Source organism: Mus pahari, chromosome X (assembly GCF_900095145.1).
Source record: "Mus pahari chromosome X, PAHARI_EIJ_v1.1, whole genome shotgun sequence".
Lineage (NCBI taxonomy): Eukaryota > Metazoa > Chordata > Mammalia > Rodentia > Muridae > Mus > Mus pahari.
The window spans coordinates 104386215-104409994 of NC_034613.1; the positions used below are offsets into that span (position 1 = coordinate 104386215).

General features: G+C 34.5%; 1 protein-coding gene across 2 annotated transcripts in view; it reads left to right on the top strand.

Moving 5' to 3' along the window:
- The window catches only part of Pcdh11x (protocadherin 11 X-linked), a 524801-nt gene that overhangs the window by 325435 nt on the left and 175586 nt on the right, over nt 1–23780 (top strand). The gene's annotated exons all lie outside the window — the stretch shown is intronic.

A 23780-nucleotide genomic window follows, 5' to 3' on the forward strand; every position in this document is an offset into this window, starting at 1 on the left:
TTTCTGTATCCATTCCTCTATTGAGGGACATCTGGGTTCTCTCCAGCTTCTGGCTATTATAAATAATGCTGCTAATGAACATAGTGGAGCATGTGTCCTTATTACCAGTTGGATCCAGGACACGATGAGAAGACCAAACCTTCGGATAATAGGAGTAGATGAGAATTAAGGGTTAAATCTTTAAGTAAATGCATGTGATGTACTTGAATTGCATATTTCAATTTTAAAACATCTTGCCTAAAAGGACATTTTGCTTGTGATCATGTTTTGACTTGTGTTACACAGCTCACAATCAATGTTAGCCTGTAAATATGGCATAATTAAATCATTCCTCCTGGCATGAGAATTATTCTGTGCTGAAGAACTGTTTTATACGAAGCAACCAATGTAAAAAAAGATTGCTTTGAAAATACATTTTACTATTCAAGTTGAATTGAAAGGTGTAGGATCATAAGCAAAGATACTGAAAGACTCATTTAATACATTGCTTGAAAAAAGGTAGAATACTGCAGATAAGATATTTGAGAGGAAACTGCAGCCAGTCAGCACCTGCTATGCACAGGGGTTGCCATCCCATAGTCACACCTCTGACCCATAATTGTTTCTGTCTGAAACAATTACAGGGATGGAAATGGAGAGGAGCCTGAGAAAAAGAAGGAACAGGACCAAAGTTGGATCCAGTTCAATGGGAGGTCCCAAGGCCTGACACTATTTCTGAGTCTATGGAATGCTCACAAAAAGGGATCTATCATGGCTGCCCCCCCAACCCCCTCGAAAACCCCAACAAACAGCTGAAAAAGTCAGATGCAGTTACTTGCACCCAAACAATGACCAGAAGCAGCTGACCCGTGTTGTTGAATTAGGGAAGGCTTAAAGAAGCTGAGGAGGAGGGCAACCATGTAGGAGGACAAGCAGTTTCAATTAATCCAGACCCCCTAGATCTTTCGAAAGCTGGACCATCAAACAGACAGCATACACCAGCTGATATGAGGCCCCCAACACACATAGAGTAGAGGATTTCCAGGTCTGTGTTCATGCAGAGATGAAGCAACTAACTCTCAAGAAACTGGAGGCCCCAGGGAGTTTAGAGGTCAGGTGGGGTGGGGGGTGAGGGGCATCCACATGGAGATGAGGTGGGATTGGGAGGAGGTGTGGGATCTGGAGCAGTCAGATGGTGGATGGGGAGAACCAGGAAATGGAATATGGAGTGTAAAAATGAATTATAAATAAAATTAAATTTTAAAAAAGAAGAAACTATGATAATATACAAATTAATTTATATATGTTGATGATTCTGAGAAACTGCTGGTTAACAAAAATAGCAAGTACAGAAAAATAAGCAAAATTGTCCCTAATAAAAAGAGGAAGAGAAGAAATATGGTATTTCTTTCTTTAGATCTTTATTATGTTGCATAAGATAAAATGGGATTTACTTTTAAAATGAACAAATAAAAAGCAATGTTACCAAAAGAAGGAAGGAAGGAAGGAAGGAAGGAAGGAAGGAAGGAAGGAAGGAAGGAAGGAAGAAAGGAAGGAAGAAAGGAAGGAAGAAAGGAAGGAAGAAAGGAAGGAAGAAAGGAAGGAAGAAAGGGAAGAAAGGAAGGAAGAAAGGAAGGAAGAAAGGAAGGAAGAAAGGAAGGAAGAAAGGAAGGAAGAAAGGAAGGAAGAAAGGAAGGAAGAAAGGAAGGAAGAAAAAGGAAGGAAGAAAGGAAGGAAGAAAGGAAGGAAGAAAGGAAGGAAGAGGCAATATCTCTAGTTTATTTAGATCCTCAGTCATCAATTTAGTCATTTGAAATGTTCACATATTTCACCAAGTAATACTCCATTATGTGAGGCACATTTATTCACATATTTAATTATAGAAAAGAAATGTATTTGTAACTTATGCTAAAAGTTTGATTTGGAATCTATTTTAACTTTCTGCTTTTCCAATTTGACCTTTATAGATGTCTTCATTTTACACTCTTTGCCATCTAAAACTAGCATCTGCTTCCCAATTATTTTGTTCTGTTATTCAGACTTGAGAAACATTCAAGTATAGGCTCAATCGAGTTCAGTTAAGGAGGAAATAAAATGTATTCAATCTATTCCCTACTTTCTATAACTCTTTTCCAGTTTGAAGGTAAGAATTTATTTACTCAGCATTGACTGACTCTAAGTACATCGATTATATGTAATATCAAACTTTTTTTCCTAGTCCCAAAGCATAGAAATAACTGCTTTCAATTACAAATGATTACAAAAATCTGTAATTATAGAACTTGATTGACTCTTAATGCAACAAAAGAGATTGCTTTTCTATTTGCTTCACTTGTAAGTAGCTTCTTGTGTTTAAATCATGCTTGCATCTATAATCAAGAATCTAAAAGTAATGTGCTTCAGGCGTTGATTCCTGCAAGTTGTCTGAAAATAAGTGAAAATCAAGGCATTTGTATAAAATCGAATTGTATTCATCTTCAACTGGCTTTGCCTGCATAGGCATGTTTTCCTATCCATTGTTGTACTAGAAGCAACAAAATGATAACAAATCTTAAGAGTGAAAATGAGCTCCCATATAATCTACATCAGATCAATAACACTCCATCTGTTAATGGAGGAGGCCAACACTCTTGATTTTTGCAAATGGTGTGAAAATCACACTTACAATGAGTAACAAAAAGCATCTACTGAAATGTTGTGCAGCAAAGTTATTTTAAATGTACTTTTTGAGTAAAGGTGAAATTTTATAATAACATTTTGCCACAATGTTTTACAAATGTTTACATATGAGATTCTGTGTAAATAGATAATGGTTTTGATGGTATGTTTATAAAATATTTACGATGATCATTATGTCTTCTATATCTCTTGACTATCTAGCTTGTGCTTTAATTGATCTTTCATTGCATAGTCACGAGAATGAAAATAAGAACTATCATTAAGGTCATCCAGTCATTTATGTTATAGTATGAAAACTTAGCAGAGGATGGCATTGTCTTTCCTCGATAGGGGAAGAGGCCCTTGGTCCTTTGATGCCCCAGTGTAGGGAGATGCAAGGTCAGTGAGATGGGAGTAGGTGGGTGGGAGGAGGAGCATTCTCATAGAAGCAGAGAGAGGGGGGATGGGATAGAGGGTTCCAGAGGGTAAACCAGGAAAGGAGATAATATTTGAAATGTAAATACATAAAGTACCCAATAATAAATTAGAAAAAAGAAAACTTAGCAATTAGTGATTTGTATTTTCAGTAGTGGAAGGTAGTACTACTGCATTAACTAGTTAAGAGTTTTTGTTTGTGGTAATTATATTAAAATAATACCAGTTATGTCATATAAATGTAAGGAAAAATTTCATCCAACTATCATTAGAAATGTATTTTGATTACTTCTAAGATGCAAGGTAGATTTTAAAAATAAATGTATTATTAACATACATGAGCAAAGTCACTTCAACACAATATATATTATAGGTTGTAATAAAATTTCATTTGGGGCATATCTTATTTAGAGTTTACTGATGTGAATAAATATCATGACCAAGGCAAGTCTTATAAGAACAACATTTACTTGGGGCTGGCTTACAATTTCAGAGATTCAGTCCATTATTATCAAGGTGAGAGCATGACAGCATCCAGGCAGGCATGGCACAGGAGGAGCTGAGAGTTCTACATCTTTATCTGAAGGCTACTAGGATAAGACTGGCTTCCAGCAGGTAGAATAAAAGTATTAAAGCCCATGCTAACAATGATACACCTACTCCAACAAGACCACACCTACTCCAACAAGACTACACCTCCTAATAGTAACACTCCCTGGGCCTAGCATATACATACCATCACATTCCACTCCCTAGGCTTGTTCAGACACGAGTTTCTTGAGGACATATGTAGCCATAGCATAATAATAATAATAATAATAATAATAATAATAATAATGTACATTTAGCCCAACTTCCAAAACTTCTGTAGTCTATAGCCATCTCAACAATGTTAAAAACCCAAGGTTCAAAGTCTTCTGAGATTTATCCAATCACTTAACTGTAATCCCCCAAACAAGACAGGAAACCACCTGGGCAAACTCCAAACTCTGCACCTCCATGTCTGATGTCAAATCAGTCTTCATATCTCCACTCCTTTTTCACCTTTGTCAACTGTAACAAACTTGTCTCTCCTGGCCTGGATCCAACCTCTGTTAGCAGCTTTACTCAGCAGGAAACCCATGGCTCTGGTATCTTGAACAACTTAGGGCCTCCAAGTCAACTTTAACTTCACAGCTTCTGTTGCAATGCCTATGATCCACACAAGATCTGGGCTCCTCTAAAGGGCTTGGGTCACATCTCCAGCTCTGCCCTATGTAGCACTCTTGACTCCACTCCAGTTGTTGTTCTTGGTGATCATCTCATTATACTGCCATTTCCAATATAGTGGGGTCTTCAACTACAACTAGACTTTACCAATAGCTTCTCATAGGCTCTCTCCACAGTGCCAAACCTCAATTTCTTTGCATGACCAGTTCATTCCTAGGGTATTAACTGCAGCTGTGGCTGACACTTCACCAATGGCCTTTCCTGGCCTCTCACAGTTCTAAGCCTCAGCTCCTCTGCATGACCCCTTCATACTTTCAAAACCAGTACCACGCCAGACATGGTGGCACACACCTTTAATCCCAGCACTTGGAAGGCAGAGGCAGGCAGATTTTTTGAGTTCGAGGCCAGCCTGATCTACAAAGTGAGTTCCAGGACAGCTAGGGCTACACAGAGAAATCCTGTCTCGAAAAACAAAACAAAACAAAACAAAAACAAAACAAAAACAAAAACATAAACAACCAAACAACCAAACAAAAAAGCTTACATTACCAAGTACAGCTACAGTCTAAGGTACAACCTTACCTATCTCTGCAACAGCTTCTTTGTGCTCTCAGAAAACACTTTGCAGATTTCACTTTACTAATGATGATCTCTTCTTAATAACCACTAATTTCTTAGCTCCGGATAACCAGAATAGGTTGTCCCAATAATCCTTTTTATTCTTGATTCTAAAGCAGAGCCACATGGCCAAAGCTGTGGAGTTCTGCTGCTTATTGGGTTTGGAACATGCCATACCTCCTTATTTTATTACCAGCTTTCTGTTTTCAAACTCCCTTACTTCATAAGCTTAGCTGTCCTGTAACTTGCTCCGTAGATTGACCTTGAATTCAGAGATATCATGGCTCTGTCTCCTGGGATTAAAGTTGTGTACTACCATTCCTGGACTTCAGCGTTTATTCTCCTAGAACTTGCTCTGTTCCAGGCTGGCCTTGATCTCAGAGATCTACTTGGCTTTGTCTCTTGGGATTAAAAATGTGTACCACCATGCCTGGACATAAATTTATCTGAGTGAGATCTTGCCCCAAAGTCCAAATCCCTTAATCTGTTAATTCTTATAACATAGGTTTCAGCTCCATTATACTTCCTCGTGCCCATTTACAACTCAAACCGTATATTTTATATTTTTCCTTTCTAAGCTTGCTATGCTTGTTCAAACTTCTCTTTGTGAGACTTAACCAGAGAACAAAGACTCTGCTGGGCTTTTTTGAGACTTCCTTTGTCAATAAAATTAATATAAATCTCTTTACCTTAGCCTCAGGTAGCATTCTTCTTCAAAATACCAAAAAAACAGTCTCTAGGCAAAGTACTGAAAATCTCTACTGAAACCTCTTAAGCCAGGTCTGCACAGTTCAAATCACTCTCAGCAACAAAGTCACCCATATTCTTACTAGAATAGCCTATCAAACCTTACTTAAAGCATTCCACTACTTTCTGAATCCAAAGTTCCAAATCTACATTCTTCCAAACACAACCATGGTCAGACCTATTACAGCAATATACTAGACCCTGGTTCCAACTTCTGTCTTAGAGTTTTACTGCTGTGAAGAGACATCATGACTAAGGGAACTCTTATAATAACAGCATTTATTTGGAGCTGGCTTACAGGTTCAGAAGTTCAGTACATTAACATCAAGGTGGGAGCATGGCAGCATGCAGGCAGGCATGGTACCAGAGGAGCTAAGAGTTCTACATCCTCATTTGAAGGCTACTAGAAGACTTGCCTCTAGGCAGATAGGACAAGGATATTAGAGCCCAAGTGAACAGTGACACACCTACTCCAACAAGGATACACCTTCTAATAGTATCACTCCCTAGGCCTAGCAAATAGAAACCATCACAATACAGTTCTAAAATTTGATTTTCATACTGATATATTTAATATTCATCAAATAAAAAATATTTCCTTATGCTTAAATATATAAAATTCTCATATACATAAACATATAGAGAAAGCATCATTACTAATTTATTATTCATATTATCACAACCTAATAAATGTGAAACATTAAATTGTTTCAACACAAAATTTTTCCCACTCAATTCAGTAATGTGTTTCCTGTGTCTTGTGTGTTTTTGAAAATGTCTGTGTACGCACTCAACGTTTGCCATGTATGCTGTAACTTAAATGGTACATTGACTGGATAATGCACCTTTAACTTTCCCAACATTCTTTTAATTTTATAGATGTTTGTCAATAACCTGTATGTACAATTGTATAAATATACTGGCATAATTATCTCTTTGCAATTGATCTTTTTATAGCAAAATTTTTATCAAAAATTTAAACAATTATCATTTGGACTCAATTCTCCATATTATTTGTTTCTTGCTTTATTTTACACACAAAGGGGTCAATAGGTTCTAAATATATGATGTTACATCATGGTGAAAGTAGATTTCTCAAAAAAATATAGCAGCTTGTGAAATTATATAGGCTTGCTTCTTTGCAGTTCATTGGGAATGAAACAAAATTTGAGTTGATTTCAAACTTCTGAAAAACCATTGTTCAGTACAATATTTCCATACTATGAACACATATCCAGTGTTATTCACTCTTGAGAGACAATATTCCTCAATCATGTGCATCTGTTTCAAGAGCTAAAATTACTACTATTTTAGAAAATTCACTTCCTGTGAACCAGCCTTTCAACTGAATTCTACTCCTGAAAAGGTTTTTATGGATGTTTCCAAACAAATTTGAATTTCTTTGACTTTTGAATTATTGCCCAAGAATAGCTATTACTGGGATTAAAAAGCAAAACAAAACAAAACAAAACAAAACAAAACAAAACAAAATGACCTGATTTTAACTGCACATAAACTCATAATTTTCAGTTTTATTTTAAAGATCTTTTGTGTCACTTAAGCCTATGAAGCACATTGTATGTTTGGTCTTCTTTCCCTGCCCCTCTCTTTTAAATTGAAGCTATTGTCTACAAATGGAATGTATTCTCCAACTTCCTTCACAGGCGTTTCCCACTATGATTTTCCAATTAACCACACTTATCTGCCTAAAGTTGAATTCCAATGGTGCTAAGAATAGGAGAGGTATATTCATCTTGATTTGTTTTGTCTCCTTAATAACATTATTTCAGTTCTAGATTTTTTTACACAGCATCCTGTAGATTATAGATAGTTTCTATAGTGGGCATTCAAGTGGAAATCTCTTAGTTTTTTTTTCAAGTATTTTAAAATAGGAGAGAATAACTAAATCACAATGGATATGTGAACTCTCAATTGGCAGAGTAAGTTACATCAAGATAACCTACCTCTGAGAGTAATTTTGCAATATTGTGGTAATTTTTACATCATATTATAGAAAAATACTACATTTGAAAATATATTTTGCATAGAATCTATTGATTTTGAAATATAAATAGATTAAGGCCTGAGCTACAGTTCATATATTCCTAAAGAAGCCTTAGGATTTTAGCAATAAAAGAAATACTAGAAATAAATTATGTATTCAAAGCTCTCACTTCATAAATTAAAAGTTTTACAAAGTAAATTTTGAATTATATTTGGAACTAGAATTTATGTTTCCATATATAATCTTGAATATTTTTATTTCATTAATCCCTTCATTACAAGATATGCATTATATTTTACTATGAATAGTGTTTGTGTAGACCCATAGAGTCAAACACAAAAGAAAATGCTTAAAAGTATCATAAATTTAATAAAGACAGCAATAATTCCTCTTAATTATTAATACCATGTCTGTAAAAGAGCAGCTTAACAGGGTAGAACATTAAAAATCTTGACAAATGTGAGGATAGCCAATAAAATGATAACTAGTTCTTCAAAATTTTGACTTATACAAAATTTAATAATCTGAAAGAGAACCAGAGATGTATGAACAATAAATGCATAATTGAAAGAAACAATCTTCATTATGATAACCTATAATCAATTAGTAATTTTTTATTGGGTTTACTTTCTATTTGTCTTTTATTTGTCTTTTTTTTTTTTTTTTGTCTTCAGAGCTGAGCACCAAACCCAGGCTCTTGTACTTGCTAGGCAAGCACTCTAGCACTGAGTTAAATCCTCAATCCCGGGTTTACTTTCTAAAGGAATAAAGATTCTTGGAATCTCTCCTTTTGCTTCTGATAAAATGTAGGCTGACTGATTTTCAGGAAAAAAAGTGTTGAAACAATCACTTATTTAAAAAATAAATGGAGAAGGTTCTCATATATAAGAGAACCTGCAGGCTGATAGTGGTGTTAGAGTCAGACAAGAAAGATACAATGCAAAATATAAATCTACAATAATGTCAATGAACAAATTTAATGAATAAGTTTAAAATAAAATAAATAAACAAAGCTCATTGCTATACCTAAAAGATACATTTGAAAGGGGAAATTTCAAATTATTCTATTTATTTTTAAAACCCAGCCTAGGCCAATTTATGCGTCTTAGATATTCTTGGATATGTAGCCTTTCTATGTAGAAATTTTCAGTTTTATGTTGCTATTAGAATTTTTCATCTGATAATTACTATCTATGTTTCTCCAATTTTCCATGAAAATCTTAGGAGACTTGGCTTTGGTGTTCTCCACCATCTTAAAACCTCTTCCTTTTTTGATATATATTCTTGATCATAAGCATGTGTTATATTTCAAGTACAGATACCAAAGGATATTGAGATGAGCACAGATTTATGTAATACTCTATTTTTGTACATTTGTAAATGATCACTGAATTAAAGGTATGTTCCACTGGATTTTTTAAACAGCATTCATATGAAGTATCTCACAATTTTCCTTGTAAATATGTGAATTAAATACAAAACCCAAAACATTTAAAAGTGTTGGTGTCAGTGCATCCATGTGCTCATGACTCCATTATTGTACATTTCAGCTGATCAAGCAGTACATGTCCAGACTGAAAGAATAGCTCCTGTTATCTTGTTTGATTAGACCTCAAGGACTTCCTTCTACGTCAGTACTTCTGGTAAATGCTTTAACTCATTCCCCAGAGGGAACCCTAGGAGATAATTTTGAGAGCAAAGCATTAGTTATAACTTTTTCCTCCTATTTCTTAATGCAGGGAGATTCATTTACTTGCACACACTGGCCTTTTCCTGCCAGTAAAGCAACTACCCATTTAAATTGCTTTATGAAAAAGACAGCTTAAAATATTAAAATGTTTCATGTCTTTAAAAATGCAGTAAGTAACTGATAATGAAATCTTTAAAGAAAGAGAAGCAGTGCCAGAATCAGTTTTTAAATGAATAAGTATACTTCTTATAAATTCCATTAATTTAACTATTTATCCAAGCTTTCTAAACATTAGGCGATTTATTCATTAAAATACTTACAATATATTTAGAACACTAATTTTATTTAAATAACATTATAATAATAAATTAGGCAATAGGTAGTGCATGCCTCTTGACATAGTAAGCATCAGAGGTAGGAAGAATGTAACAAAGTATAAATGAAGTCTTACTGATGGATGATATAAAGCTGTCTTTTTGCTCATAAACTAACCAGTTCTTCTTACAGCAGTTTATTCAGGAACCTTGAACAATCTTCATCATCTCCCTCTTCATCTCCCTCTTCATCTCCCCCAGTCCCGGGATGCAAGCCTTTTTATACTCTTATCCACTCCAATCGCATCAGGCCACGTCACTTCACCAGGCGCGCAGCCTCAGCCAACCAGAAGAGCAGGAACATATCACCACCAAATATTGGACCTGTTTACCACAAACTTCATAGCCAATAGGTGCCATCTTTAAGGTGTGGCTTTGGGTAGCCCAGGGGAGGGGCCGTGGCCTCCTACAGTAGAGATTGAAGGAACAACTATCCAGAGACTGACTCACCTAGGGAATCATCTCATAAACAACCACCAAACCCAGACAATATTTATTGCAGATGCTAACAAACGCTTGCTGACAGGAACCTGATATAGCTGTCTCCTGATTGGCTCTGCCAGTGTCTGACAAATACAGAAGTGGATGCTCATAGCCATCCATTGTACTGAGCACAGGATCCCAAATGAAGGAGATATAGAAAGTACCAAAAGAGCCAAAGGGGTTTGCAGCCCAATAGGAGGAACAACTATATGAACTAACCAGTACCCCAGAGCTCCCAGGGAGTAAACCGCCAACCAAAGTGTACATATAGAGGGACTCATGGCTCCAGCTGCATGTGTAGCAGAGGTTGGCCTAGTGGGTCATCAATAGGAAAAGAGAACCTTGGTCCTGTGAATGCTCTATGTCCCAGTATAAGGGAATGCCAGGGTCAGGAAGCAGGAGTGGGTAGCTTGGTGAGTGGGGTGAGGGGGGATGGGGGAGTGGGGGTGGGGAAAGGGTACTGGGGATTTTCAGAGGGGAAAGCAGGAAAGGGGATAACACTTGAAATGTAAATTAAGAAAATATAAAAAAAAAAAAGAAAAGAAAAAAAGCAGTTAGTTGAATGTGGTTACTTTGGAAAATGACAAGAAATTTGGCAAAATATATATTGATGTTCCCAGTTATTCTTTGCCATAAACTGTTAAAATGAGGAAGCAATTATTATTATCTTCTCAGTGAAACAATTTAGGAAAAATACTAACCTTATATGTATCCTTATATTATATTCTAGAAGCATGTTTTCCCACAAAATTAGGTCAATTGACATTATTACTTTGAAGGTAATAGTAACAGGAAATTTGGCTTTCGAAAATGAATAATTAGTCATGGGCTGGAAATAATCATCCATGAGAAGTATGACTTTATAAAAAAGATGAAGATTTGTCTTTTATTTTATGAGGAAACAAGTTGTAGCCATAAACAGTCAGTTTGAGAGCCTCTACTAAAGAAGAAATGTACACATCCCAACCTCAAGACTTATGAGAAGTAATTTCTGCTTTTATATTCCATACAATTTATGCTATTCTATACCAACCAAAGCAAATAATGATATCCTATGTTTCCAGTATCAATTATTACATATAAATCTGTTATATTTTATTTCTTTTTCATCTTTCCATTTGCTTTTTTATTTTCAAAAGAATTTATGAGGATGATTTTCTTTTTTCATGGAAGTATATAATCTTTTATTTTATTTACTTTACCTGCATATTTAATTTATTCATAAATTACATGTATAAAAATAAAATAAAAAGTACTGATTATTGGAAATCGATAACTTTGGGGTCAAGAATTTATTATAGACTCAGGGGTAAGAATCAGTAATAGATGTAAAGGTGGTAATACAGAAATGTGCAATGATAACTTAAGTTTCGAATATGTTGTTTTTAAATTTTTGTGACCAGTCCATTGCAGATCTCTATATAGGTGGAAATAATTATTTGTTGTGATATAAAATATTTTCAGCATTAGGAAAGCTGAGGAAGGCAGGGAGATGTCGTTTGAGGCTAGTCTGGGCTATATTTTAAGATGGTCTCAAAAATATAGTGCCAACAATAAATTATATGTTTAAAAAGATGTAGATCAAATAAAGATTTTACAGCCTAGAGTTAGTCAGCTTTCTGTTACCATAACATTCTATATTCTTTACAACCATAAATGAGGTTAGTTGTGTCTCACTAAACATGTTCCTGAGATAGTCAACTCTTATTTGCTTTGTTTTTCTTTGTTGTTCAAAGTTTTTGTTTTGTTTTGTTCAGATTTGCTTTTGATTCTGATTTGCTTTGTTCTTTTTGAATTGCTTTGTTTTAAGACATGCTTTCCTTTGTCCTAGACCATTTTTTTCATAGACAATTCTGGCTTTGAACCCATACAGAGTCCTCTGGGCACCCCTTCCAAATGCTGGGATTCAAGGTGTACCTCAAAGCTCAGATGTAAAGGTTTTTGTTGTTTTGTTGTTGGTTTGTGTGTGTGTGTTTGTGTGTGTTTCTTTTATTATAGCTTCTAAGCTTTCAGTTCAATACTGATTAGACGTGTTGGATTCGCCTTTTTTTGTACCATAGCACACATGTCAATTCATGGCTGAATTTTTGTCTTGATATGAAAAAGAGAAATGAAGTAACTAGGGTTTCAATATCATCTTCACAAGCAAAGGACTTGTGGCTAAATGATTTCCTAGGCTTTACCTCATCAGTCATACCCACACTAATATTTTATGCTAATGGTTTAAAGTATTAGCTTGGTGGTATATGTATTTGGGGGCTTAAAGGATAGAGAGTGGTGTTTAAATTCTGAACTTAACCAAGATTATTTATATATGTACTCATACATGGTTTCAGCAAATAAAGTGTACTGAGCATATAACATGAGAAGAAAATGGTGATTAGTGTTATTATAAAAACATATGCATAATATACACCCATTTAATGTATGATTTATCTATTAAAATATATTTTTCCATATAAAACTCATATGTATTTTAGATTTGTGAATAAAATATTATAACATTTCTGTTATAATATTGGTAAATTTTTGGCATTTTCTTTCTTCTTTAAAGACTTTGTCTTAGAAGTAGAATCAGAAAATTGTGTATTTAGCAAAATAACAGCAAGTTTAATTCTTGGCATGTGAATTCCTCAGCCTTTTGATGAAAATTTGTTACAAAGCATAAAATTTCCTCCTGTGGAGAAATTCCCAAATCCAATAACAAAACATTTTACTACCCAATAATAGGTATGGCATTTATTTGAACAGTAGGCACATCTTCAATGACAGTTTGGTATTTTATAGCATGCCTAACCCAGCATGAAAGACTTTTGCCATCTTTTCTCCCTGAGCAACATTCAAAGCTCCTTCCAAAACTCTGAAAGCTAGCCAACATGAAGAGTTTCCTGGTCATTTAAAGAATAATTTCTCTACCTCTTAAAACAAAAGTATATAAAGTCTTCAGCCTTAGGTTTTAACCATCTAGTTATGTGTAGTAATGAAGGACATTGCCTGTATTTTTTTATGGCCCTATGGGGCCTTCCTGACAATCAACTTATAAGAAAGTATAACAATTGTAATTTTCAGATAATAAGCCATAAATTCTGTAAAGACCATGATACAACCATGCAGAATACTTCTTTTTTATATGTGAAGTTATATTTTGAAATTAGTTTGCTACATATTATATTCACAATGTCTTTTTTATTCATCCTTACTTTAGACCACACTATCCTATCATGCCTCTCTTCTCACTACCTCATACTTTCTTTTTTTAAATGAAATGTATCCTGTTATCTTCCCTATAATATATTTTAATTGTGTAGTGAGATATTTTCCTACATAGAGCTTTTGCATGCACTCTTCTTTTAGTTTCTTCCACTACCCTGATTTTTAACCCCAAACTACCATGTGCCATCCTACTAGATCCTGTTTTACCCTTAGTGGTCAAACTCTCTACTTCTATTTTACTGATAATCTGATATTCTCCACATCATCCATCCCTACTAGTGGCCCATCTATAATTTTCAACCTTCCATTTGAGTAACAATTTAAAGACTAATGAAGATAATCTGATACTAAGACACATATATGAAAAAGAACATGGGATGTTTTTCTTCAGGGACCTAAGTTACCAATATTCCAGTGAATGGACACACATCTGAATATATGAGCAACACTAACTGAATTTAGTTGATTGTCAATGAAGAATAAAGAGGAGGGAAAAAATGTTGGAGAATTAAGTTAGGAAAGGAAGATCTTGGATAAGGAGTGAATAATAATATGCCATTTCATACACATATGAAATTATTGAAGACCAATAAAAGAGTGGAGATAAACATATGGCCTTGTGTCAACAGAATAACACTCCCTATCATTTTTAATTTTTTTCCTTATTTTTTTATAGAAAAAATAATCTGAGATGTACAGTTTTTTTTTAGAAATTATGCTTATTGGAGATTTGATATTAATCATGTAAAGAACTTAACGCTTCTGTGTATACTATTTTAATCAAGTATAAACCATTATAGTTTCACTAGTTATCACTAAACTCAAGCCTTTTCACAATTATAATTTTGATTTAGGTGAGAAACTGGAACAGAAAAGTAGTAGCTATAGTATATGTTTCTCCTACCAATTCAGTTTTAGTGTTTCATGCCCAAGGCAGACATTTTTTTCATCTTTTATGTGAATTATCACCACATTAGGCTGTATTTAAAAGCTTGATGCTTGTTATCATTGCTAATGTTTAGCTTCTCATTGTTTAAGTTTATTGATGAGCAGCAAAGACAAGCAGTAATCTGAAAACTAACAGTAATTAAATGGCTATCTGTTATTATTTTACCTTAAAACTTATAAATAAACATTTTGCAACAATTATATATAGTTGTATCCTATGGTACAATTTAAACTGTAAGGTTTATATTCTTATCAAGTATAATGAAGAAAAACTAATTAAATTTGATGTTCAAATAAAAGTCAAGACTATGAAAATTTCAGAACATTGAAGCAGCTGTCTTAAATATCTGATTCATTTCACAACATAATGTATGTGAGTGATTGTGGTGTTTAAGCTAAACAGAGAAAGCAGTGTGCTACAGTATAATGCAGTGATCAATAGCATATGAAATCTTTTTACACTGTTGTTTTTGGCTATGTGTATGATAAGTAGTTCTTACTAGAATAAGCAAATTAAACTCTTATCTAAGAGCACCATGCTAGAAGCATGTTTTTATTGCTGATGTAATGAAATAGGCTGGATATTCTGTCACAGAATCACTTGGTCATTATCCATACTTTATAATGAGCACCAATAAAGAACTCAAAATTGCTACATTGATACAATAATAGTCAAGTCATCCTCGCCAATGAGTTGTATTATGTCAGTGATGAGTATGTCTTTTTAAATGAGTTGCCTAGCAGAGCACACAAATCTCTGAACATAAATTAAATCCTTTCTTAAGTTATATTGTTAATATCTTATGTTTTCTCTCTATTGCTAATATCTTATGTTTTCTCTCTTTAGTAGATTATTTTTTGCAGATTATCTAAATAAGAACAATCTTAAGTGTTTTTTTAAACTCCACATCGACTAGAATTGTTTAATTTTTTAAAGAAATGCTTGTGTAATACTTCTAACTTTGTGAAAGTAAAAAAAAAAAAAAAACAGTTTTATCTTTTGCTTTTATGATGTTACTTTTCCCTTACACTGAAAAAATTATTTTAGGGTAATATCATCATTTCCATTTCTGTATCCTCTGGACCACTGGAACATTTTAATGCTCAACATATTTTGAATTTGCATATGAATTGTTGCAATTGAAACACTGCATACAAAATGATAAATGGAATAGCCATTTCCCAGGAGCAAGATTACTAAATTTTGATGTCAGTAAATCAGGCAAATAATTATAATATTGGAAGTTATTAAACATCTGAGAAACAAACTGAAGATAGCCAATAGCCAACTCACTGTGATTTTTGTGTCTCTACTACAAGAATCCATTTTTCTCCTTTATATTATCAGTTTTAATATCAGAAAAGACATATATTTAGCTTAATTCAAACTGATATCTATTGCATCATATATATTTTAAAGATTTATAAGACATTTTATAAATTCTGCATAGTGTATATATGATCAAGTATTATTCTTGTTACTGAAGCTTTATTGTTGATCACTAAGCTACCAATCATATTAAAAATAATTGGTTCATCATATAATAACAAATTTCTGTGATTACTTCTAGAATTTCAAGTCCTACTGTAAAATGTATTTCAAATTGCAGCCAATGTAAAAGCATTGCAATTTCATGCTATGTAGCTGTAAGAATCTATTGTACCTCTAGACATCATTTTCTATTAATATTCTTATTAGTTCTTATTACATTATGCTCAGAAGCTGATTAAAATCTTTTTATTCTTTTCAAATTCTAAGTCTGATCTTATGTCTCATGGACTTCATGATGTAGTATATCAATGGCTATTTAAGTAGGTTAAGATAATTTAGTTTGCTTTCTTTCTTTTATTTCATTCTTTCTTTCCTTCATCCATCTCTCATCTATGCTCCTGTGTGCATTTCTTGGGGGGAAATGTGTACCTTTTTCTGTTGTTCTTGGAATTTAGTTTTTGGCTTTTGGGGCAGGGTTTGATAACATAGTTTGTAGAGGAATTTTAATATGGAAACATTGCTGCTTTAGCAAGGGATCACCTCTGAAGACGTTCTAGGTTTATATTATTTGGCTGAATGTAACGTGTTTAATTCCTTATGTATGGAACAAAGACACATCCTTTTTACACAACTTTGATCTCAAACAATAAAGTTAGTTTTTAGAAAGAAGCTGGCATGTTTGAAAGTGTCATCTAACTGAGGGGCAGAAAATGGAGAATCTGAGGAAGATCTGACAGAATGAGTCAGAGATAGGATAGAACCAACTCTTAGAAAATACATAGGAAAGAGAGTTTACATAAGAGCTGCACAGAATAAATATGGAGTAGAGGGCAGTTCAGTGGGTGTGGTTCATTTGAGTTCTGTTAGTTCAGTTTAGAGGCATGTTTCATCTAGAGATCAAGAAGAAGACAGAAGATTAGAACAGATTGTAAAAGTTAATTTGCAGTTAAGCAGAGCTATTCAGTCAAAGCCCAGAGAAACCAGTTTGAATAAGTCCTATTGAGTTTTTTCTCTTGAGTATATTTTAATATCACTATACTTTCTGCTTATCAGAAATCAATAAATATTAATATTTTTTAAGATTTATTTATTTATTATATATAGGTACACTGTAGCTGTCTTCAGACACTCCAGAAGAGGGTGTCAGATCTTGTTAGGGATGGTTATGAGCCACCATGTGGTTGCTGGGATTTGAACTCCGGACCTTCGGAAGAGCAGTTGGGTGCTCTTACCCACTGAGCCATCTCACCAGCCCATAAATATTAATATTTTAAAGGTTACTTCTGCCATATCTTACTCAAATAAAATTAACGTTTTAGAGTACATGTATCTTTTATTCTGAGCTAGAGAAGGAATATTTTGCAGCTCATTTTTGTCTCTGGATGTTCATTATGGAACAGATTTAAGACTGAAAATAGAGTGCTACCTTAATTGTTTTATTATTTAACATAAAACATTCATTAAAATAATTATATTCCTCAAGAATGTCACTCAACTCAGAAATAATTATACTCTTTTAAAAACTGTATCATCCCTAAAAAAGTTCTTCATTTAGTTTTAATTTAGATAACTATTAACTTTAACCTATGCTGTCCTTGCTATTGTTGTAAACCTTGATAATATTAGAGTGAAGCAAAAGTATCTACCTTATATAGAAAATTAATGTAAATAATATATAAATAACTCAGTATGTGAGAAGGTACATTTACTATAGATATATAATAAAGAGATTTTGATGAAAAGAGTAATATAAACTATAAATGGATGGTTTCAGGGTTCCTAAATAAAACTGTTTAGGTACTTTAGGAGCCTTTAAAGTAATAAATGGATTCGGATTATAGTGGGATAATGAATCATGTAAAAAATAATCTCAGTATGGTCAAATAAAATTTAAATTATCTTTACAATATAAGTAATTGTATTACATATATTTAAAAGCTTACTAATACAGTAGTATTCATAGCAACTGATATTCCTCTGAGTAAGATCCTCTCTTATTTACTAGTGCAATTAATGAAAATTAAAAAAAAAATACAAATTGAAATACACTAAGTATAGGAATTAAAGGATTAATTACAATTAATTTTATAATCTCATACCTATGGACAACATGAAGGGAAATAATAAATAGTTTCTAATAATTGCATTATCATATTTTGTGATAAAAAATTTTAATTCAGCAACATGGCTCCTCTGGCAAGTGATCACATCCAAACACCTTCTGGAATGATAAACCTTTAATCCCTCTGGAAGGCATACAGACATAATCTTAGTTCACACCATTAATCCCCCTCCAAAAAAAAAAATAGGCAAAGATAGTTTCTAGAAACAAGCAGCCATGCTTAAAGTGATATCTAATTGAGTGGCAGACAGGTAGTGAATTGGAAAAAAGATATGTTAGAATGAGCCAGAATTAGGGTATGACTAACTCTCAGGAGAACATCTGACTGAAAAGTATCTACTTAAGAGCGGCTCAGGAAGAAAGAGGGTCAATAAGTTGGGAGTCAGTACAGTCAGTCCATTGCAGTGGAATTGAGTCCTTTCATGAGTTCACACAGTTCAGTTCAAGTCAGCAGAGTCAGTTAGTTGAACCAGAGAATAAGGTGGAGCCAGAAAACTAGAAGGGATTGCCAGAGTTACTATGAGGTCAAGTAAAGCAATTAAGTGATAAACAGAGAAAAACCAGATTGACTCAGTCAGCCTGTAGAGGAGATTTAAGCCAGCTGAGTTGAACCAGCCAGCCAGAGTTCAGAATGAACTAGAAAGAGTGAGCTTATTCAGCGTATTCATCAGTAAGCCCCCAAGATAATAATTACATTGGGCAAATAAAATTTACTTCTCTTTGATAGAAAGCACAATAGAGCTCTCAGTTTTACTGTGGTTTTATTATTTTGTTATTTATATATTTATTACATTTTCCTTTGAAACAAACACGTAAAAAACATTCTCTTATACCATACCCCACAATTCATGAATTCTTGTGATTTTTTGAAGAGTTATTTCTGCTTTAGAGCACTGTACAAAGCAATTTCTTAAAGATATGCAGAAATTTCTTTGCCAAGGCATGTTTAGAAACAAAATAAAGACAAGTCCTCAGATGAACATTCATGTTAAAAAGAAAGAGCAACATCATCACATCTATATTCTAGAAATTCTCATGAGCTCTGGGTATCTGTAGGAACAATAGACAAATATGTGAATATTCAGCTTTGGAGGCTGAGTTGAGGTACTTAATGTCCTTCAGAAGACACCATAAGTCCCTAATAGTATGTCTCCTATTTCTTGAAGTTACCATATTCTAACAATATGTGTTTGGCTGACTCTTAAAGATCATGTTACAAGTAATTTCCCACAATTTGTGTAACAGCTTATCTACATCTTTAGGAATCATGTTAGGAGACATATATTAAATGAAATCCCTCTCAGAGAAAAGAAACACAAGGCTTAAATCCCATAGAAATTCTTTAAAAGATTAATGTATTCACGTATATGAGTACATTTGTCTGCATGTACTCTACATAGCAGAAGACAGCATTAGAGCTGGGCATGGTGGTGCACGCCTTTAATCCTAGCACTCAGGAGGCAGAGGTAGGCGGATTTCAGAGTTCAAGGCCAGCCTGGTCTACAAAGTGAGTTCCAAGACAGCCAGAGATACAGAGAAACCCTGTCTCGGAAAAAAAAAGAAAAAAAGAAAAAAAAAAAAAAAAGACAGCATTATACTGTGTGAGCTGCTATGTGGGAATTAAGCTCAGGACTTTCAGAAAAACAATGAATGTTCTTAATCACTGAGCTATCTCTCAAGCACCATAAACTATTTTGTTGTTGTTGTTGTTGTTTTGGGGGCAGGTTTTCATAGTGAAGCTCTGGCTGTCCTGGACTCAGGTTGTAGAGATGGCTGGCTCCAAACTTACAGAGATCCACTTGCCTCTGCTTCCCAAATGCTGGAATTAAGTTTTATACCACCATGCCTACAAAGAGAATTTTTAAAAGAGAAATAAACAGTCACCTGGTTTATGTTCACTGTGCAATGAGGAGAAAGAAATTTGAAAATGAGTGGTTTTTAAAAATAATTTACTTGACACTCAAATGGCCACTAATAACACTATTTATCAGGAAATGTGAAAAAAATCAAAAGCTGCAAAGTGGTCCAAAATTAAAATTTATTTAAAAATTATTTTAAAAATTTATCATTTTTATTAGCAAGTCTTCAAGATAAAGTAACTTCTATTGTTTAATCATATTGCTTTAGTTTTTGGAAAATTACAGAGTTCAATTATTTATACATGCTTGTCTAGAAATTATATTTAAAACATAACTGGAGTTCTTTGGTTTTAAGAAGCTAAAGAATTATTTTTTATATATGTTTATATAGTCTAGCTTATTTGTTATACCCACTTTTAAAACACCACAAAAACTTTTGGTAAATAAATACAAAATGAAAATAGAATTCACTTCCTTTCCTGCATTATGATGTCTGTCAGCACACTGGCAGGGGTCTGATCTTTCTGAAAAACCTAGGAAGTTACATTGGGTTTGATGTCCACTTGTCACCATAACTGAGAGACAGATATCCATGACAAACTTGAAGTAAGGTCTGCAAGTATGAACATTTGAGCTGTGAATACTTGTCTATAATGATGGATTAGGAATCATTCAGTTAGGCTATCACAGGGAATTATGCAAAGTCTGGCTCTAATAGAGAAAGGCTGTGTTGGGTGTAAAAAACAGAAATATTGTTCTGTCTCAGTGTGTTACATCCTTGATAAGCAAAGTTAAAAACACAGGCATCTTTATTGAGAAGGGTCTCTGCAAGGAGGCAAACACCTGCTCTCTTAGATAAGCAATGACACACACATCATAGGTAAACCACCTGGGATTTTTCAACCCCGACCCCTAGCAAGAAAGATGGGGCTAAAAAGAAAGGGGGGGCACAGGGTTAACTACAGCTTTATAAGAGGTAAAGGTCACAAAATCGCCATATTCCATATTTTTGCCATATAGATGCCTGAGAATAATTATATTACATACATCTGAACAAACTTCATTCTAGAATGGTGTGGGTCTCTTTGTCTGAAAAATCATCTTCAATCTCATTCTCTGTAAGTCATAGGTCTTTCCTGTACTGTCAAGGAAGAATTTTAGAACACAGATTAAAATTTATAGCCCACAGAGATTAGTTTTACTTCCATCCAATTTAGATTAATGTTATTAGTAGCTCTTATCACCAAATCTGGAACATTTAAAGAATGTCGGTTTAGCGAATATATGATATGCTCAGATAAAGCATAGCCCTGCCTAATTTCAGCATCACATACAAATTCAATTTCCCATTAAGATATTGGAATGTAATCTGAGAGTGCTACCCATCTGGGAGAAGGGCAAAACATGAAGCACAGTTTACAGACAAGTGTCATGCACTTTTAAGAATAAAAAAATTACTCAAAATACCACTTAGCATGTTAAAAGCTTAATACTTTTAAGTCCAAAAGAGAAAAAAAATTAAAATATCCCCAAACCACACATGCATAGATCAAACAGTACTTGATATATGACTTGTGCTAAAGTTTGAAGTCATAAAGAGCACAGGTTCTTTGTTGTGCAAGTCCAGAGGCTTTGATTCTGAATCCTCATAGCTCTGTATTACTTTCCCTCTTGCCTCAGGCAAATCTCACTTCAGTAAGAAAATTGAACATTCACTTTAACAAATTTAAAAGACAAAAGATCCTTCTCCACATTTTTATAACTATGCATGTAAAAATATTTTTACAAGCTTCTCCAAGAAAAATGATAGGATTTGAAGTTCTATATAACAGGGAAATTTCCAGATGTCTCACAAAGAGCATTTATAAATGCATGGTAGTCAGTGTAATTAAGAACAATTCATCTTTGGTACCACTGAGTTGGCAAACTTTTAAAATAACAGAGAAACACTTTGTTAGGTCCTTCCCCACATTCATTTACAAATATACAGCTTAAATAGAAACACCTAATCAATATCTTTGGGTGTTTGCAAAGTGTTCTGGATATTATTGTATATTGCCAAGCAATAGAAATATTTTGGAGGTGTTTAGGTATTCTGAATGTGCCATTCAAATGTCCTAGACAGAGCCTCAAACTGGAATGTCTGGGAAAGTAAAGCTGTTCATTTCTTGAAGAAAACAGCTCACATACCAGACAGACAAGTGAATACAGATCTTATCGTTGAGCTTTCTGGTAATTCAGGGTGAATTTTCATGCTTTGAAAGCTCCCACAAAAAAATTGAAAGGAAGAGCTAAACCTCACATCTTATCTGCCTTGTCACAGTGCTATAATCTATGATCCAAGATGAAGACCAGGAACTTTCCTGTAACTGGTGTGTTTTTCTTTTCTGGAATACAAACATGAGATCAGGAAAAAGGGAGAAAAAGTACTTATCTCAGGCACAACTTACTTATTTTCTTTTATTATACTCTTCTAAAGATTAGCTTTTAGTGGAGAAGAAAACACAAATTAAAGAATGAAATGCACAAAAGGGGCTGCTTTTTATTTCTGTTGCTTCCAAAGCTGCAATAGAAACATGGAACATCTGCTACAGAATGAAACTACTCTGATGATAGATCTATGGGCATTACAAATAATAATCAGGAGTCATTTTATTACTGTATTCCTTTAATAGAACTTTCCTTTAGGTGCTATCTAGTCTCAGGTTCTTGCTCACTCAAGCAGAGTCAGGTATCTTTTCTGTCTTGTGTAGTGGGCCTTAAACCAAATTACAAATTAACTGATTATTTGCATAAGCTTGGAATACTGCACTTGCATATCTGGCAGGCAGAACACCATGGTATATCAAAGGATTTGTAGCAGGATTGCTATTACATTAATTACCACTTTCATAACATGAAAAGTATCTTCCCATAACAAAGACTAGGACATGCGGTGAAGGCTCTTTGCATGCAGCAGAGTGGCTTCTCTATGTTCAATGCATTGTGTATGTGCTTTCATCAACAATAAGACCTTGTCATCATTTGTGGAGAGCAACTTATAACCTTGGCAATAGCATTGGTTGTTTGAGTTCCTTCTGAACCCTTTGTCAACAACTCAATTCGTGTAAAGCCTTGCTGGTACCCGAAGAAAACCTCATTTGGTGACAAGATGCCCCGTTGGGCCTCTGTCTGCCCCATTCTTTGGTGATTTCATTGACATCATCTTCATGTATGTATATATTTTGAGAAACTTCTAATGTGTTAGTTTGTGATACTACCACAGTAATAACCCTTAAATTTATCTGTCCTCCATATTCTCTATCTCATCTCTCTCTTTCCTCTCTCTCTCTCTTCTTTGTGTTTCCATCCCTGTGTCTCCTTATTTTTAATCCATAACATTCTATTTTCACTTCCTTAGGAAATCTAGCCCTCCCTGTAGGGTTGTGGGGTCCTACATCAGCTCTGCCACAGGACTCAGCCACTCTGGGAGGCAGTATGCAGAAAGTTTGACTGCTTTTTACCCATAAGGTCACTTGCAGGTGTTAGGCCATAAGGAAGCCCTGGAACACTGCTCTGGGGTGCAGAGAAGAACAGTCTGAGGTGCAGGGCAGCTAGAGCTGGCTGGGGGTCCCCGGGTCTGCATGAAGGACAGGGCCATTTGGTTCTCAGGCTCTCAGAAACCCAGATACCACTGGAGCCCCAGAAGAGCTGAGGGCAGAGTGGAGGCCTGCAGGCTGGGTCTGGCCAGGGACTGGGGAGAAGGGGGGAGCTCTGGCTGATCACTGGCTTGATGATGGTGGGCTTGAGCTTGGCTTGGTCCTGGATGAGAGTGCAGAGAGGCCATCTATGAGAGATTAGATGACAGATCTACAGGCAAAGGCATTCTCCATGGCTTCCCACAACAGATCCTGATGAAAAGAGGCAGTCCATGGTTTTAAGACATTTATTGTCATGGCAGAAAATACA